We start from the raw sequence: 12098 nt of genomic DNA, 5'->3' as shown, positions 1-12098 counted from the left end.
GAATGACCACGAAAGTGTTATGATTGATTGGGGAGTTACAGATAAATTTTAGCAAGTAGACAAATTGACACATACAGAACCTGCAAATCATGAGGATGAACCGTTCATAGAGAGAGGGCCAGCTTCATGGCAGTGTGTCCTGTCCAGTCACACAGAGACTGCATTCAGGAGAGCTCCAGGCTTGGTTTAATGCCCTGCTGTTGTTACTGTCTTGAAATTCTTAACTTTTTAAAAAAATTGAAGTAGAACTGATTTACAATATTGTGTTAATTTCAAGTGTACAACAAAGTGATTTTTATATATATATATATACACATACATATGTATGTATGTATATACACACACACATGCTTTTTTCAGATTATTTTCCATTATAGGCCTTTACAAGATATTGAATATAGTTCCCTGTGCTATACAGCAAATCCTTGTTGCTTGTTGCCTTATCTATTTTTGTCTGTTTTATATATAGAAGTGTGTATCTGTTAATTCCATACTCCTAATTCATCTCCTCATCTCCCTTCCCTTGAAATTCTTAACTTTTGAACAAGGGGCACCACATCATTTTCATTTTACACTAGGCTATAAATTATGTAGCTGGTCCTAAATGTATGTTTGTGTATGCATATTTAATTTCATAAATAAGATCATATTATAAATACCCTTCCTTCCTTCCTTTCTAGTTTCTTATATTTTCTTTTTTTTTTTTAACTCAGTGTTATATCTTTGGAGATCTTTTCATATCTACATTTAGAAACCTACTTTCCTCCTTTTAATATCCATAGTATGGATGTATCATGATTTATTTGCCAAGTCTCCAATTGCTAGACATTATTTTGTTTACGTATCTTTGCTTTTAACAAGTATGCTGAAAAGACTGTCCTTGTTACACATACACACACACACACACACAAACACTTGGCATGTCTTCAAATTATACTCATGCTCTACACTAACAGTAGAGATGCTGCTACATCAAAGGGTGTTTGTATTTCAAATAATGATCATTATTGCCTTGTTGCTCTCCCAAAAGTTTGTACTGATTTTCACTCCTACCAAGAAAATTGGAGAATTCCTATTCTCAAATACAGCTTACCAACTCTATAAATATCCAAACTTAAAAAAATTGGCAATCTGATCAGCAAAAAAGGCATCTTGTAGTTGTTTTGATTTGCATGTACTTAATCATGTGTGAAGTTGAACATTTTTTTTGATATGTTTATTTGTTAATCTTTTTTAAAATCTTTTTTTGAATTTCCTGTTGCTATCCTTTGTTTATTTTCCCATTAGGTTGTTTGTTTTTAGGGTATTTTTATATAAATTAATTAACCCTTTGCTTATATGAATTATAAGTATTATTCCCCAACTTATGAGTCTTTTGATTTTATTTGCAGTGTTGTTTTTTCCTCTATAGAAACACAGCTTTTAATGTTATACACTGAAACTTCTAGATGAGAGATATTTTATCATTTTTCGGTTTTGTTCATTTGTTTTGTTTTTTTCGGGGGAAGGTAATTAGGATTATCTATTTATGTATTACTTTTGGTGGAGGTACTGGGGATTGAACTCAGGACCTCATGCATGCTAGGCAGGTACTGTGTCACTGAGCTATGCCCTCCACCCTAGATGTTTTAAATTGCAATCAGTATCACTTGATGACGGCTTAGATGTAGAGGGAGAGGAAGAAATCAAAGGTAACACCAGTGTTTCCAGGTTTGGGGAATAATAATAATGTACTTACCAGCCTCCTCCAGCAGGCATCCTTCCAGTGACAGGCCCTTCCCCGTGAGCTTAGGGAGCCAAAGGTTCAAAATCAAGAATTCATAAGTGTTTACTGCCTTTTTGTTTTAATGTATGATTTAGGAATAATTTCAGATTCACAGAAAGTTTGCAAAGATAGTAAGTTGAGAGTGTTCTCAGATACCCTAGACCTACTTTTCCTTATTCTTTACATACCACATTAATATGGTACCCACAATTAATGAACCGATATTGACACATTATTATTAACTAAGGTCCATACTTTCTTCAGATTTCCTTACTTTTTAGTCTCATATCCTTTTTCTGTTCCAGGATACCATATAATATTTATTGGTGATGTCTCCTTGTCTTCTTGGCTGTAATAGTTGAATTTCCTGCTTATGGTCATTCCGCATCAATTCACTAATGAGACCAAAACCCTAACTGAACTGAACTAGCTGTGCCCAGGATACAGAATCAGCAAATAGCTGACTCTTGATCCCTATCCCCACTCTCCCTCCCGCCTCCAACCCTCCTTCTCCCCTACATTCACTCCAGTACCCTGCACGTTCCTTCCTAGGGATGGTTAAGTCTTCCTTTGAATTCAAAGGCTGCTTTCTAGCCTTCCTTACCAGAGACTGGGATTACCCCCACGTATTCCCATAAACTTGCTTTACATTACTTATGTATTTATTTGTTCGTTTATCCCCTGAATCAGGGTAGCTGGCTGGGTTTTCTTAGTAGTTAGTCTCTAGTACAACTCTAAGCTAGGAGTTGCTCCTTCTGATTCTGGAGAGATTGAGGACGACACTTTGTAGAGGCAGGGAAGTAGGGAAGGAGAACTGGTGTGCTGGGGAAATTAATGCACCCGGCTTGTATGTGTCCTAAATAAAGGTGAGATGCACTAGTGCAGAAGTCCTGGAGAAAGTCAGAAATACAGATTTTTGTACACTGATGAGACGTCAGTGGGTCAGCGTTTAAAACAGCTTTGAGAGATGCCTGCTCTTGGAGTAGAAAGCGTAAAAAGTGAGGGAGAAGAGGAGAGGGCAGAGGTAAGAACCTTGCCCATGGTTAGGGGACAGGGGAAGAAGTCCCATGAAGGAGATGGGGGAAGGACTGGAGCTGTAGAAGACCATGGGCAGAGCAGTAGTGTAGAAACCCAAGGAGAAAAGAGTGTGGAAAACTAGGAAGAAGAGACATTCAGTAACAGGAGGACTGAGAAAAGGTCTCAGTTTCTGAGCTTGACTGCACAGGAGGGACAAGAGGATTTGGAATCACTGGGTATAATAAACTGCTTGACTCGGGTGTGGTGAATAGAATGGAAAGAAATAGGAAAGCAGCTTCAAGTCATAAAAGGATGAGGATAAGTTTCTCCTGTACATCTTTGGGGCATAAGAAAAGTAACTGGAGAGGGAATCATTGAAGACAAGGGAGAGCGAAGGGAGGTTGGAAGTTAGATTGTAGCTCTTGGTTTCCTTGCTTCACTTTGGATGTAAACTCATGAAGGCAGGGATTTCTGTCTGTTTTGACTTCTGTTATTTTCCAGGAGCCTAGAATAGTGTCTGGTACCTGGTAAGTATTCAGTAAATACTACTGAATAGTGGAGAGGAACAGCCTGGGCACTAGGAGGATGGTTTTAGAAGGAAGGATAAATAAATGTCTCTTCCTCTGAGACTGCAGGGAAAATTGAGGAGCTAGAGGTAGAAAAGGAACTTTTACCTGAAGCCCTAGGCTGAATAGTAGGGCACCCAGAGAGGATGGACTGCAAGAGGGGCAGCCTGCCAGGGAACTGAGGGCAAAAATCCCCTCCTGCTCCCATGCAGGGCAGCCAAGAGCAGGCCTGGGACACCAGCTGGGCACTTTTCCCAGCCCTTGCATTCCCGCCGAGTCCCATACACAATGAAGAAAGGGAGCTGACAGTGCAGTGACATGATTTAGGTTAATGAACTGCTGATCATCTGCCAAGTGGGTAGGAAGTTGTTTTTCTGTCTGCCCACTTTTAGAGAAAACAATTTTTATGAATGATTCATCTTGTCTCATTACTCAGAGACGAAATTTGTGAGCTGATAACAAGGGGTTAAAACCCAGGGAAAACATAGCCACCCTCATCCTGTCCCCAGTTTCTGGTGGATGGGCGTGTTCATTCTCTTGATTGTGGTGAGGATTTCACAGATTTTACATATATATATATTTGGCATATATAAGTCAAAACTATTAACTTGTATATTTACATGTGTGCAGTTCACCGTATGTCAGTTATACCTCAATAAAGATGTTTAGAAAAAGGAAAAAAAATCTTATATGTAAAATTTTTATAATCACAGAGTTTGGAGGTTTAATATATACATGCTTACTTGCATATATAAATTTATTGAATTTATCTTTACAATCAAAGAGGAAGCCATTTTGAAATAAAATAAATATTTTGGGAAAAACAAAGGTTAACCTAGGAAGACAAGATTCAAAGACAGCATTGTAAAATTTCCAGCCACATCCCAGGATAAACCAACCACTCCCTTTCCTGGGGAGAGGACTGAAGAGATGAAAGTCTTTGGTTAGCTGGGGTGAAAACATTGTGTTCCCTTTTAAACCTGTCTCCATAGCACATATCAGCATTTTATCAATTAATTTACCTGTTTCTTTTCTGTCTCTCCTACATTGGAAGAGAATCTTCACAGGAGCAGGGATCTTAATATCCTGTGCCCACCACTGTCTTACTCAAATAATGTAGAATAATGGCTTCCCAAATATGGCCATGTCCATCCTGAATATGTTACCTCATACAACAAAAGGGGCTTTGCAGGTTTAAGTTAAGGGTGAGGTCTTTAAAATGGGGAGAATATCCCGGATTATCCAGGTGGGTCCAATATAACCACGACGGTCTTTATAAGAGGGAAGCCGGATCAGTGTCAGTGGAGATATGACAACAGAAGCTGCAGTCAGAAAGTGAGAGAGAGATTGGAAGATGATGTGCTGCTGACTTTGAAGATGGAGGAAGGGGCCATGAGCCAAGGAATGTAGATAGAGTGTACAAGCTGGAAAAGGCAGGGAAACAGATTCTCTCCTAGTCTCTAGAAGCAACGCAGCCCTGTGACAGCTTGATTTTGGGATTTCTGATCTCCAGAACTGCAAGATGATAAGTCTGTGTTGTCTCAAGCCACTAAATTTGTGGCAATTTGTTACAGCAGCCACAAAAAGCTATTACAAGTGGTACCCGATGCATAGTAGAGGCTTGAGAAACATTTGCTGATTGACCAGCTTTCTTACATCTGGGGCCCCAGCCCATAATGAAAACACTACTTTGTCACTTCATAGTGTTGTACAACAGCAAAGTGTTCATAATCCTAGTCTCATATTATTTTCACAATGATTATCATCATTTTATAGCAAGGAAACTAAAACTCAATTATCTAAATTCCCATAGCTTTGAAGAGGCCGAAAGTAGATTCAGAACCAATAGCCTTACTTTCTCCTTATTTTTGTGTAATGTGTAAACAATGTTATGTTAACAGTAAAGGATGGATTAAAAAAAAATTCATACACAATCCTTTTATTCTAATAGATCAACCAGTTTTTATTTTTCTATGTCTTCTTCCAGGTCTCATCTGTATAAACACATATTTAAAAAATCTTTGTAAGGGGAGGGTCTAGCTCAGTGGTAGAGCACATGCCTAGCAGGCATGAGGTCCTGGGTTCAATCCCCAGTCCCTCCAGTAAATAAACAAACAAACAAACAGACAAACAAACAAATAATTACCCCCTCAACCTTTGTAATGATAGTGTGTGTTATAATGTATATTACATGTATATAGAGTTTTCTGTTTAGTATTATTTTGTTGCCTGGGTGTATTGGTTTGGGCCCTTTAGGAAACAGATGCTGAGACAAAGTTAACAATCTAAGAAGTTTATCAGTGGGTAATGCCTCTGAAAAATAGTGAGAGAGGAAGCAAGATTGGGCCAGGAGAGCCCCAAGTCATGATGCAGCTCTGACAACCTCAGCCAGCCCTGTGGGGAGATCTGGGACAAAGATCACCAGATACAGGAGATGCATGTTGAGCAGAAATGGCCAGTCCCCATACCCACGCCAGGCCCAGCCACTGGGTGGGGGCTTCTTGCTAAGAGTATGGTCTCAACTCGAACATCATAGTGAATCCTGCAGGTGTTGCGGCTGGAAGCTGTGAGATCACTGCACTCCTGGCAGCTGAATAGAAAACTTTCTTGAAGGGAATCCAAGTGGGGCACCTCATGGCTGCTACAGTCCACACCTCGTGTGAAGTCGAATCACTTCTCCAGACATAGTGGGTAAGTGTTCCATGGACCCCTTCTCTGCAGCAGCAACTTAGATGAGGGAGGTTAGTGGAATGAAGTACAGCTCCATTGCTGCAGTTAGTCTCAGGGCTGCAACTGGTACTCATTGCCTCCTTCCCCCACCCTAATTTCCCTTTGCCCTCAGCCATCACCTCTACTGCTCTCAGGGGTTCACCCGCGCTGCGGCCCAAACCCTAATTCCTGAGGGGTCTGAGGTAGAGTCTCAGGTCAGGGTTGCTACACCTGTCCATTCATGGTCACAACTAGGCAAGGGAGTACCAAGTACCCAGAGGTGCCCAGGTGGGTTACTGCACATCTCCTCCCCGCCCAGCTGTGTAACAGCTGTCCTACATCTTCCCTGACCACGTGGTGATTACCCCTGACAACATGGTAATTTCTCTCCTTGCCTGCTGCTCCCTGTGTACAGGGAGTCCAGAGGGCCCAGGTGGCAGCCACAGCATGAAACTCAATGTTACCCACAATGACCATTGAGAGTGATGGTAAGTAGGTGCTATGGTCCGAACATTTGTGTCCCTCCAAAAGTCATATGCTGAAATCCTAATGCCCAAGGAGATGGTGTGGAAAGGTGGGGGCTCTTGAGAGGTGATTAGGTCACGAGGGCAGAGCCCTCTTGAATGGGATTGGTGCCCTTGTTAAAGAGGTCCAGCAGTGCTCCCTCCCTGCTCTTGTCATGTGAGGACACAGTGAAAAGACAACCCTCTATGAACTTGAAGCCCTTACCAAACACCAAAATCCTGGACTTCCCAGCCTCCAGAACCATAAGAAATAAGTATTCGTTGTTTATAAGCAACCTAGTCTGTGGCATTTTGTTACAGCAGCATGAGCTGACTGATACTGTGGGGCTACTCCTTTCCTGCTCCAGGCCCCGCTCAGAGCTGGCCGTCTTTTGTGTCAACTAGTATGTGGGCCAGAGCAGTATTCCTAGGGTGGAAAGTATTGCCTTCACAACCTAAAGCGGCCCCCCAGGTCTGTGATGGCAAGGGATGGAAGATACTATAATTTGTCTTTTACTTTGGAAGGGATGTCCTGGCATGTCTCTTAAACACTGGACTCTTTAAAAACCTTCCTGATGCGGTAGGCCCCTGAATTTTTGTAGGGATTACCTTCCACACCCTGGAGTACATTTGCCTTACCAAGGCTTTTAGTACGCTAGTTCCCTTGCTCATCCTGACTGATCAGCATGATGTCATCGATGTTATGAACCAAAGGGATGTTCAGCAGGATGTCCAAATGGTCCAGATTGCTTCTGATTAGATAGGGTGGATCCACTGGAAGCTGGACTTTGACTAGGACTCTATGTATTACTCAGCTATCACAACCTCCCTCTCCAACAGGCAGGCAAGGATGACACTTTGGGTCTCCAGGGATCGGTGTCAACTCAGATCCTGTGTCCTAATAGTCCTCAGAATGCCTGGGTGTTCTCTCCTCTGTTTACAGTCACCCTGAAAAAATAGTCATACGTCCCTTTTTGGAAAAACTGGGGAATCATTACAGTATACACTTATGTGGTGGTGCCAGTCTTGGAGATGTCACTACCTCTTCAGTCAATGAGTTTGGGTTCTGAAAACTGACTGAAGTTGGGGAACTGAATGGGGGAGGTAATTAGGTCTATTTATTTATTTTAGTGGAGGTACTGGGGATTGAATCCAGAGAAGGGATCATGATTTTCTACTGGGACCTCCATCCTTAGGTTTCTGCTCATCTATTTTTGCTTTCTTTTGATTACATATATTCAGCACTACCCTTGTTTTTGACTGCCCATCCCTAGGGATGCCATGCTCCATTACCCATCTACACAACTCTCTGTGTCAAGCTCCTGGGCTCTCACTCTGACCTTGCCAGACATTAGATAATTGTAACCCTTAAGTTTCTGGCAGTTAAGTGCTGCCACTTAGCCTCTTTTGCTTTGGGACCCCATTATCCTTGTTGCTATAGAAGAGTCAGGCTGTGACAGCAGCTCCTCTGGTTAGCCCTGGCATGCAGAAGAGAGCCAGCCCTCTTGGTGATTCTTGGTGATGCTGGCACTCCTCTCACCAGCACATTCTGACGGCACTGGTAAATGGGGCTGTTCTAGACTTTCCATGGAACATATTGGCAGGGTTTCTGGCCTCCTCTAGTTGACTCTAGCATGACCACTTCACTGAGCCATTTAATCCTTTCTTCCCCCAATTGTTCTGGCAAGTCAGACAACTGAACTTCATTCAGCAAAGTTATCACATTCTCCATGTTTCTAGGAGCCACTGGGGCAGGTCCTGATAAAGAAGTTAAATTCTATCCCAGGAGAGTGGGTCCCAGTCAATTAACTCTTTCTTTATCCAGTCTTGTATTTCAACCCCTTGATTAAGCACCATCGAAACCCAATCCCACAGATACTCCCCAACTCTTACGAGTTCATACTGATGACTTCTTGCAGCTATTTTGGGCTATGGTCCTTTTCTTCCCTCATCAGAACCAGCATGTTGTTGCTGGACTGTGCTGTAACTTAACGCTAATTGAGAGCCTCACAGTCAAGAGAGGGGGTGGAGGCAAACTCACAGGGGGAGAGGCCTTTGCAGTGTCTTACCCCCTGGAGGGGGTGCTAGCTCCTAGTCAGGAGGGGTGGGCCCCCTCTCAAGGCTCTGAGAAGTTCAGAGGAGCGCAGGGAGCCAAAATCTTTGAGGGAGCCACTTAGGTATCTCCATTCCATGTGTCAAGGTCCTGGGTTTTCCTAACCAGGACCCTGACCTTGATTGCAGATCTGCCTCCTGGAACACTAAAGCTCTGAGTCTGGTCTTCAGCATTTTTTTTTTTTTTCCCCTCTCCCACTGCTGTAGATAAGGGCCTCTTTGTAACCCATCAAAGAGCCTTTCTGGCCTTCAGTCAATTTTCAATGTTTAGTAACTACTCTCAGCTTTTCATTATCTCTTGGCAGGACTCAATGCAACTTAATAACAGTCAGCCAATTCCATTGTCCTTGTAGTCGCTGCCATCCCTCTGCCTACCACATATCGCTGGATTATTACACTGTAGGAACACGTCCCCACTTCACATTCAGTGAAAGTTTTAGCAACTGGGCCACCATCTTGTTCCAGAGACTGTCTGTGCCCCACACACTATCCAGGAGGGGTCCTTATTGCCAGCCAAGCAGTGAGTAATGCAGTTTCCAAACCCCACCTTACCGCCTGCTTCTCCAGACCACTCCTGGAAAGACCGGAGTCTGCTCGGGCGGTTGGGAAGCAGGTGCTGAGACAAACAGAGGAGTGCAAGAGGTTTGTTGGGTGGTAATGTCTGTGAAAGATCAAGGGGAAGGAAGCAGGAATTGGGTAAGGAAAGCTTTTGGACAGTGAAATAGATCTGATAACTGCAAAAGAAATGGATGTAGGAAGGAAAATTGGGCAAAGAAAACATCAAGCCGTGATGTAGATCCTCTTAGATTGCAGTCGGCCCAATGGAAAGATCCAGAGCAAAGAGTGTCACACAGAGGAGTCCTACAGGGGGCAGAAATGGCCAGGCCCTAATGGTGCCTAGTCATAGGCTAGGGGCTGTTCAGAGAAAGCGGGGCCTTAGCTGTAAGACTGTAATAGATCCCACAGGTGATCCAGCAGGAGGCTGACAGCTAACCGCACTCTGGCAGTTGAATGGCAGATTCCTTCTTCCTTTGAGGGGGGAGGTAATTAGATCTATTTATTTATTTTAATGGAGGTACTGGGGATTGAATCCAGGATCTCATGCATGCTAAGCTCCACCACTGAGCTATACCCTCCCCTCAGAATCCTTCTTAAAGGGAGATCTGAGTGGCATCTCTCCATGGCTGCCATTTCAGGTATTTGGTCTTCGAGTCCAATGCTGTGTCCAGATATCATCTTGCCTCTGTATTTGAGACATATACTTTGAAGAACATTCAGATAAAGAACCCACAGAAATCAGAGTGGGACTCTGCTGAAACTCTTTGCCGCAAACGGACTGTGAGGCAACACGGGGCTTCGGGAATATGTGTAAAGGTTTAAGCTGCTAGCTTCTGCTTTCTTTACCGATGAGGAAAGGAAAGCAAGATGGGAGGTGAAAGCAGCTGTTGTTTGGGTGTGTGGAGGAAAGTTGGCTCTCTCCTCAGAGTGGCATTTTACCAATTTGGAAAAAAAAATTATGCAGAAAGAATCTGTTCCTTTTAATTTCCACTGGAATTGGAAGTATGTAGCCTTCTTGCTCTTTTTTCTTTTAAATGATAACTCCTGTTTTGAATGACGCTGGAGACTGAACGTACTGGAATTTAGTTGCTTGGAGATTTAGAGGTGGGGCAGCAGGGGTGATAAAAGCATTACAAAGTGTGGGGCCACCTGAGAAGCCTTGAGATGAGTCTTTCCCTTGTCAGGAAGTGACTCTGATTAAGCTGAAAATGTTGCTTGGAATTCTTTGTCCCAAACAGATACCTTGTTACGTATCAGATATGGTTACACTTACTCATTTTTCTAGCTGATGACAAAAGGAGGAGCTGAAAGAGAGAGCATGACTCCCCCTGACTCCTGCACCCTGCCACAAGAAGCCCAAAGGAAACCATATCATTATGGAATCTGGAATCATCTTAATTTCTAAGAGGGAAACTGAGTCCCAGAGACTGTAGGAGACTTGGCTAGGATTACAGCTTTCCCTAGAAGTAAAGTCAGAATACAGGTCTCTTGACTCCTGACTCAGTGCTCTGCCTCAGTGATGTCCACTCATAAAATCCCCATGGAAAAAGTGGAAGACATGGGACAGAAAGAATGAAATCTCTTTTGGGAACTCTTAGAGATCCTGAACCCAAAGATTGGAAGAGTATATCAAGTGAGTATTTAAAGTGACCATTTCTTATCTTCCCTAACAACACCCATAATAGAAATTTTATTCCACCAGGAAAAGCCCCAAGGGTTAGTATAATTATATGTTGTTATTGCTGGTGAAGAGCGAAGCATTTGCAATGGAATTTGTAAAGAAATGGTGTGTAATGTGCTAAAATGACATCAAGGTGAGTGGTCCCTTTCCTTTCCCACCTTTGGTCAGCACTCTAGATGGGGTTTACCAGCTCAATCAAGGCTTGACATTGCATTTATCATCCCAACCTAGATTAACCTTCTGAAGTGCTGCCACTTTCTTACTCAAAAAGCTTCTATAGCTCTCGATGACTTACCAATAAAACCCGTATTTCCTTATCCTGATATTCAAGGCTTTGTATAATCTATCCCAGAATCTACCTTTCCAGTCTTATTTCTCACTACTCCCCTGTCCCTGTGTTCAGCCTACAGGATCTCGTTCCAGTTCCCACAGCAAACATTATGCTTTCCTGCCCCAAGGGCCTTTGTACATTTTCTTGTCCCTTCCTCCTTCCCCCTCACCTACCTGTTTTTTTCAAGGTCTACATTAGATACCACCCTATTCTAGTTGGGAGACTTTTCAAGAGTATTTCATTTGTGCGATTCACCTGGCACTTTTCATACCCTTGCTTAGACTTGCAGGTAATTCCAACAGTCCCCAAACTTGTTCGCAAAGTCTTCAGCCCTCACAATCACTCTTCTCTTTGGCAGGTCCCCCAAGCTGGTGAACTAAATTTATGTGACTCAGCTTCCTCAGCAACCCACTCCATACCTGGTCTTCCAATTTAAGCTCCAGAACACAAACTTCACCTTTTCTTCTATGTCCAGCCTTTGACTATTCTCTCTCTGTCTTTTATTTCTTGAATCTTGCTCACTCCTCTGGCTTACTCTCAAAATATAACCAAGTCTCTCCTGCCGAAAAACCAAACCAAACCAACATAAAACTTTCTCGTTCTTTCGCTCTGTTTTTCTTTAAGTCAAGGTACCTTTTCTCCTCTTCTCTTGGTATATTTCTGTTATTGCAGTCTGAGCTCAGGGTCTACCACTCTGCTGAAACTGGCACCTGGAAGACTGACCATAGCTTCTAAATGCCAAATTCCAGTCTCTTCTCCTACTTGAACACCTCTCTTCTGTGGACTTTATCATCTACCTCTCTGAATAACCTATCCGTGGTTTTGTTTTTCTCCATCTGTCCTGTACATCTCAAGG

The sequence above is a fragment of the Camelus ferus genome, chromosome 21 (genome assembly GCF_009834535.1).
Source record: "Camelus ferus isolate YT-003-E chromosome 21, BCGSAC_Cfer_1.0, whole genome shotgun sequence".
NCBI lineage: Eukaryota > Metazoa > Chordata > Mammalia > Artiodactyla > Camelidae > Camelus > Camelus ferus.
This window is presented reverse-complemented; position numbering follows the sequence as displayed.